Genomic DNA, 6,000 nt, shown 5'->3' with positions numbered 1-6,000 from the left:
AGAGCCCGGCTGCCAAATTCTCAACGTCCAGCGATTGCGCCCACACGAAAGCTGCCAGCACTGAAAGCTCTACCTGGTTTTCACTGTCCCTTGGAACTGCATTCGCTGCCGCACAGACATTCGCGCTCCGCAAGAGCTTTGGTTGGTTATGATGCAACAATGCCTATGTGACTGTCGCAGAGCCTGGCTGCCAAATTCGAAACGTCCAGCGATTGCGCCCACACGAAAGCTGCCAGCACTGAAAGCTCTACCTGGTTTTCACTGTCCCTTGGAACTGCATTCGCTGCCGCACAGACATTCGCGCTCTGCAAATGCCTTGGTTGGTTATGATGCAACAATGCCTATGTGACTGTCGCAGAGCCCGGCTGCCAAATTCTCAACGTCCAGCGATTGCGCCCACACGAAAGCTGCCAGCACTGAAAGCTCTACCTGGTTTTCACTGTCCCTTGGAACTGCATTCGCTGCCGCACAGACATTCGTGCTCTGCAAATGCCTTGGTGGGTTATGATGCAACAATGCCTATGTGACTGTCGCAGAGCCCGGCTTCATAATTTGAAACGTCCAGCGATTGCGCCCACACGAAAGCTGCCAGCACTGAAAGCTCTACCTGGTTTTCACTGTCCCTTGGAACTGCATTCGCTGCCGCACAGACATTCGTGCTCTGCAAATGCCTTGGTTGGTTATGATGCAACAATGCCTATGTGACTGTCGCAGAGCCCGGCTGCCAAATTCGAAACGTCCAGCGATTGCGCCCACACGAAAGCTGCCAGCACTGAAAGCTCTACCTGGTTTTCACTGTCCCTTGGAACTGCATTCGCTGCCGCACAGACATTCGCGCTCTGCAAAAGCCTTGGTTGGTTATGATGCAACAATGCCTATGTGACTCTGGCAGAGCCCGGCTGCCAAATTCGAAACGTCCAGCGATTGCGCCCACACGAATACTGCCAGCACTGAAAGCTCTACCTGGTTTTCACTGTCCCTTGGAACTGCATTCGCTGCCGCACAGACATTCGCGCTCTGCAAATGCCTTGGTTGGTTATGATGCAACAATGCCTATGTGACTGTCGCAGAGCCCGGCTGCCAAATTCGAAACGTCCAGCGATTGCGCCCACACGAAAGCTGCCAGCACTGAAAGCTCTACCTGGTTTTCACTGTCCCTTGGAACTGCATTCGCTGCCGCACAGACATTCGCGCTCCGCAAGAGCTTTGGTTGGTTATGATGTAACAATGCCTATGTGACTATCGCAGAGCCCGGCTGCCAAATTCGAAACGTCCATTGATTGCGCCCACACGAATACTGCCAGCACTGAAAGCTCTACCTGGTTTTCACTGTCCCTTGGAACTGCATTCGCTGCCGCACAGACATTCGCGCTCTGCAAAACCTGTGGTTGGTTATGATGCAACAATGCCTACGTGACTGTCGCAGAGCCCGGCTGCCAAATTCGAAACGTCCACCGATTGCGCCCACACGAAAGCTGCCAGCACTGAAAGCTCTACCTGGTTTTCACTGTCCCTTGGAACTGCATTCGCTGCCGCACAGACATTCGCGCTCTGAAAATTCCTTGGTTGGTTATGATGCAACAATGCCTATGTGACTCTGGCAGAGTCCGGCTGCCAAATTCTCAACGTCCAGCGATTGCGCCCACACGAAAGCTGCCAGCACTGCAAGCTCTACCTGGTTTTCACTGTCCCTTGGAACTGCATTCACTGCCGCACAGACATTCGTGCTCTGCAAGAGCTTTGGTTGGTTATGATGCAACAATGCCTATGTGACTGTCGCAGAGCCTGGCTGCCAAATTCGAAACGTCCAGCGATTGCGCCCACACGAAAGCTGCCAGCACAGAAAGCTCTACCTGGTTTTCACTGTCCCTTGGAACTGCATTCGCTGCCGCACAGACATTCGCGCTCTGCAAATGCCTTGGTTGGTTATGATGCAACAATGCCTATGTGACTGTCGCAGAGCCCGGCTGCCAAATTCTCAACGTCCAGCGATTGCGCCCACACGAAAGCTGCCAGCACTGAAAGCTCTACCTGGTTTTCACTGTCCCTTGGAACTGCATTCGCTGCCGCACAGACATTCGTGCTCTGCAAATGCCTTGGTTGGTTATGATGCAACAATGCCTATGTGACTGTCGCAGAGCCCGGCTTCATAATTTGAAACGTCCAGCGATTGCGCCCACACGAAAGCTGCCAGCACTGAAAGCTCTACCTGGTTTTCACTGTCCCTTGGAACTGCATTCGCTGCCGCACAGACATTCGCGCTCTGCAAATGCCTTGGTTGGTTATGATGCAACAATGCCTATGTGACTGTCGCAGAGCCCGGCTGCCAAATTCGAAACGTCCAGCGATTGCGCCCACACGAAAGCTGCCAGCACTGAAAGCTCTACCTGGTTTTCACTGTCCCTTGGAACTGCATTCGCTGCCGCACAGACATTCGCGCTCCGCAAGAGCTTTGGTTGGTTATGATGTAACAATGCCTATGTGACTATCGCAGAGCCCGGCTGCCAAATTCGAAACGTCCATTGATTGCGCCCACACGAATACTGCCAGCACTGAAAGCTCTACCTGGTTTTCACTGTCCCTTGGAACTGCATTCGCTGCCGCACAGACATTCGCGCTCTGCAAAACCTGTGGTTGGTTATGATGCAACAATGCCTACGTGACTGTCGCAGAGCCCGGCTGCCAAATTCGAAACGTCCACCGATTGCGCCCACACGAAAGCTGCCAGCACTGAAAGCTCTACCTGGTTTTCACTGTCCCTTGGAACTGCATTCGCTGCCGCACAGACATTCGCGCTCTGAAAATTCCTTGGTTGGTTATGATGCAACAATGCCTATGTGACTCTGGCAGAGTCCGGCTGCCAAATTCTCAACGTCCAGCGATTGCGCCCACACGAAAGCTGCCAGCACTGCAAGCTCTACCTGGTTTTCACTGTCCCTTGGAACTGCATTCACTGCCGCACAGACATTCGCGCTCTGCAAGAGCTTTGGTTGGTTATGATGCAACAATGCCTATGTGACTGTCGCAGAGCCTGGCTGCCAAATTCGAAACGTCCAGCGATTGCGCCCACACGAAAGCTGCCAGCACAGAAAGCTCTACCTGGTTTTCACTGTCCCTTGGAACTGCATTCGCTGCCGCACAGACATTCGCGCTCTGCAAATGCCTTGGTTGGTTATGATGCAACAATGCCTATGTGACTGTCGCAGAGCCCGGCTGCCAAATTCTCAACGTCCAGCGATTGCGCCCACACGAAAGCTGCCAGCACTGAAAGCTCTACCTGGTTTTCACTGTCCCTTGGAACTGCATTCGCTGCCGCACAGACATTCGTGCTCTGCAAATGCCTTGGTTGGTTATGATGCAACAATGCCTATGTGACTGTCGCAGAGCCCGGCTTCATAATTTGAAACGTCCAGCGATTGCGCCCACACGAAAGCTGCCAGCACTGAAAGGTCTACCTGGTTTTCACTGTCCCTTGGAACTGCATTCGCTGCCGCACAGACATTCGCGCTCTGCAAATGCCTTGTATGATGCAACAATGCCTATGTGACTCTGGCAGAGCACGGCTGCCAAATTCGAAACGTCCAGCGATTGCACCCACACGAAAGCTGCCAGCACTGAAAGGTCTACCTGGTTTTCACTGTCCCTTGGAACTGCATTCGCTGCCGCACAGACATTCGTGCTCTGCAAAAGCCTTGGTTGGTTATGATGCAACAATGCCTATGTGACTCTGGCAGAGCCCGGCTGCCAAATTCTCAACGTCCAGCGATTGCGCCCACACGAAAGCTGCCAGCACTGAAAGCTCTACCTGGTTTTCACTGTCCCTTGGAACTGCATTTGCTGCCGCACAGACATTCGTGCTCTGCAAATGCCTTGGTTGGTTATGATGCAACAATGCCTATGTGACTGTCGCAGAGCCCGGCTGCCAAATTCGAAACGTCCAGCGATTGCGCCCATACGAAAGCTGCCAGCACTGAAAGCTCTACCTGGTTTTCACTGTCCCTTGGAACTGCATTCGCTGCCGCACAGACATTCGCGCTCCGCAAGAGCTTTGGTTGGTTATGATGTAACAATGCCTATGTGACTATCGCAGAGCCCGGCTGCCAAATTCGAAACGTCCAGCGATTGCGCCCACACGAATACTGCCAGCACTGAAAGGTCTACCTGGTTTTCACTGTCCCTTGGAACTGCATTCGCTGCCGCACAGACATTCGTGCTCTGAAAATGCCTTGGTTGGTTATGATGCAACAATGCCTATGTGACTCTGGCCGAGCCCGGCTGCCAAATTCGAAACGTCCAGCGATTGCGCCCACACGAAAGCTGCCAGCACTGAAAGGTCTACCTGGTTTTCACTGTCCCTTGGAACTGCATTCGCTGCCGCACAGACATTCGCGCTCTGCAAATGCCTTGTATGATGCAGCAATGCCTATGTGACTCTGGCAGAGCCCGGCTGCCAAATTCAAAACGTCCAGCGATTGCACCCACACGAAAGCTGCCAGCACTGAAAGCTCTACCTGGTTTTCACTGTCCCTTGGAACTGCATTTGCTGCCGCACAGACATTCGTGCTCTGCAAATGCCTTGGTTGGTTATGATGCAACAATGCCTATGTGACTGTCGCAGAGCCCGGCTGCCAAATTCGAAACGTCCAGCGATTGCGCCCATACGAAAGCTGCCAGCACTGAAAGCTCTACCTGGTTTTCACTGTCCCTTGGAACTGCATTCGCTGCCGCACAGACATTCGCGCTCCGCAAGAGCTTTGGTTGGTTATGATGTAACAATGCCTATGTGACTATCGCAGAGCCCGGCTGCCAAATTCGAAACGTCCAGCGATTGCGCCCACACGAATACTGCCAGCACTGAAAGGTCTACCTGGTTTTCACTGTCCCTTGGAACTGCATTCGCTGCCGCACAGACATTCGTGCTCTGAAAATGCCTTGGTTGGTTATGATGCAACAATGCCTATGTGACTCTGGCCGAGCCCGGCTGCCAAATTCGAAACGTCCAGCGATTGCGCCCACACGAAAGCTGCCAGCACTGAAAGGTCTACCGGGTTTTCACTGTCCCTTGGAACTGCATTCGCTGCCGCACAGACATTCGCGCTCTGAAAATGCCTTGGTTGGTTCTGATGCAACAATGCCTATGTGACTCTGCCAGAGCCCGGCTGCCAAATTTGAAACGTCCAGCGATTGCGCCCACACGAAAGCTGCCAGCACTGCAAGCTCTACCTGGTTTTAACTGTCCCTTGGAACTGCATTCGCTGCCGCACAGACATTCGCGCTCTGCAAAAGCCTTGGTTGGTTATGATGCAACAATGCCTATGTGACTCTGCCAGAGCCCGGCTGCCAAATTCTCAACGTCCAGCGATTGCGCCCACACGAATACTGCCAGCACTGCAAGCTCTACCTGGTTTTCACTGTCCCTTGGAACTGCATTCGCTGCCGCACAGACATTCGCGCTCTGCAAATGCCTTGGTTGGTTATGATGCAACAATGCCTATGTGACTGTCGCAGAGCCCGGCTGCCAAATTCGAAACGTCCAGCGATTGCGCCCACACGAAAGCTGCCAGCACTGAAAGCTCTACCTGGTTTTCACTGTCCCTTGGAACTGCATTCGCTGCCGCACAGACATTCGCGCTCCGCAAGAGCTTTGGTTGGTTATGATGCAACAATGCCTATGTGACTGTCGCAGAGCCCGGCTGCCAAATTCGAAACGTCCAGCGATTGCGCCCACACGAAAGCTGCCAGCACTGAAAGCTCTACCTGGTTTTCACTGTCCCTTGGAACTGCATTCGCTGCCGCACAGACATTCGTGCTCTGCAAATGCCTTGGTTGGCTATGATGCAACAATGCCTATGTGACTCTGGCAGAGCCCGGCTGCCAAATTCGAAACGTCCAGCGATTACGCCCACACGAATGCTGCCAGCATGAAAGATCTACCTGGTTTTCACTGTCCCTTGGAACTGCATTCGCTGCCGCACAAACATTCGCGCTCGGCAAAAGCCT

This window comes from Mycteria americana, unplaced genomic scaffold (genome assembly GCF_035582795.1).
Source record: "Mycteria americana isolate JAX WOST 10 ecotype Jacksonville Zoo and Gardens unplaced genomic scaffold, USCA_MyAme_1.0 Scaffold_38, whole genome shotgun sequence".
NCBI lineage: Eukaryota > Metazoa > Chordata > Aves > Ciconiiformes > Ciconiidae > Mycteria > Mycteria americana.
This window is presented reverse-complemented; position numbering follows the sequence as displayed.